We start from the raw sequence: 1,573 nt of genomic DNA, 5'->3' as shown, positions 1-1,573 counted from the left end.
GTATAGATCACTTAATTTTTACATATGCATATACCTATATATGAAGCAAAGTTATATTTCACTGGGTGGAACAGTAAGGGTTAAGTTGTATTGGTGAATCCATAGCTAAATATTACATATTTGGGTTTACATGTGAAAATCGATATGTTTCTCTGGGTAATATCATCAACTGAGATAAAGTTTTAAATTTCTATTGTTAATTTTTTACCACTGGTTTTACCTGTAAGTTCCACATTGTCAGTTCTATCTATACAAAATTGTTTAAAATGACTAATTAAAAGAAAACCAAACTCTAATAACATCATACAATCCGTCTATTCCAATTTGTCTCAAGTGATTCTCTTTATTTAAGCTGTATAGGTGAGAAGTAAAGCAAATTCAGAATGGAGATTTAAAATATGGCTCAGTCTACTTATGTAATAATCTTTCTTTACTTCTTCTTTATATGTTCTGATAGAATTTGATAACCAACCTACTCCTAACATTTAGTGGGGTTTAGGGCTACAGTATAAATGGAAACGAATACATCTTGTGTTTATAAAATCTTTATAAGATATCTATGAAGTTATATATATGTATATAACATATATATATACGTATATATATATATATATATATATATACGTATATATATATAAAATAGTTTATGCCCTTCCACTTTAATAATGTACCCCTCGTAAAGATTCTGAATTTCCAAATCTGAGTTTAGACTTCTTGGATTTTCAGCCTTTGTACTTTGTGTTGCTTCTGTTTGTTCCCACCCAGAGGTCTATCCAATCCCACAGGGACCTCTTGCACAATCCACAGATGTCACAGACTACACTGCGCAGCCAAGCTCCATTTTCCGCAAGCAGTTATTGTTGGCAGCTCTCAAGGCACCTCTCAGGCCACCACACAGACTACTGATTAAATTTTTGGTCTAGTGCTTGCTTCAGCAGCACATACGCTAAGAAGATACAGAGAAGATTAGCATGGCCCTGTGCAAGGATGACATGTGAATCCATGAAGTGTTCCATATTAAAAAATAGGTAAATAGGGGCGCCTGGGTGGCTCAGTCGGTTAAGCGTCCGACTTCAGCTCAGGTCACGATCTCGTGGTCCGTGAGTTTGAGCCCCGTGTCAGGCTCTGGGCTGATGGCTCAGAACCTGGAGCCCGCTTCCGATTCTGTGTCTCCCTATCTCTCTGCCTCTCTCCCGTTCATTCTCTGTTTCTCTCTGTCTCAAAAATAAAAAAAAAAAGTTAAAAAAATAGGTAAATAAATAAATAAATGAATAAATAAATTTTTGGTCTAAATAATCTATCAACAAGATTACTAGTATTTCTTTTGATCTAAGGGTGCTATTATCAAGAATGTTTGGAAACCTGTGTCTTAGTCTCCATGAAGGGACTCTGCTTAATCCCAAGAAGTATAGGGGCGCCTGGGTGGCTCAGTCGGTTAAGCGGCCGACTTTGGCTCAGGTCATGATCTCGCGGTCCGTGAGTTTGAGCCCCATGTCGGGCTCTGTGGTGACAGCTCAGAGCCTGGAGCCTGTTTCAGATTCTGTGTCTCCCTCTCTCTGACCCTCCCCCATTC

General features: G+C 38.0%; 1 pseudogene; it reads left to right on the top strand.

The window, feature by feature from the left end:
- The first annotated feature begins 922 nt into the window (after nucleotides 1-922).
- On the top strand, nucleotides 923-1,022 carry LOC131508204 (U6 spliceosomal RNA; annotated as a pseudogene).
- The last annotated feature ends 551 nt before the right edge of the window (nucleotides 1,023-1,573 follow it).

Source organism: Neofelis nebulosa, chromosome 3, assembly GCF_028018385.1.
Source record: "Neofelis nebulosa isolate mNeoNeb1 chromosome 3, mNeoNeb1.pri, whole genome shotgun sequence".
Classification (NCBI taxonomy): domain Eukaryota; kingdom Metazoa; phylum Chordata; class Mammalia; order Carnivora; family Felidae; genus Neofelis; species Neofelis nebulosa.
This window is presented reverse-complemented; position numbering and strand designations above follow the sequence as displayed.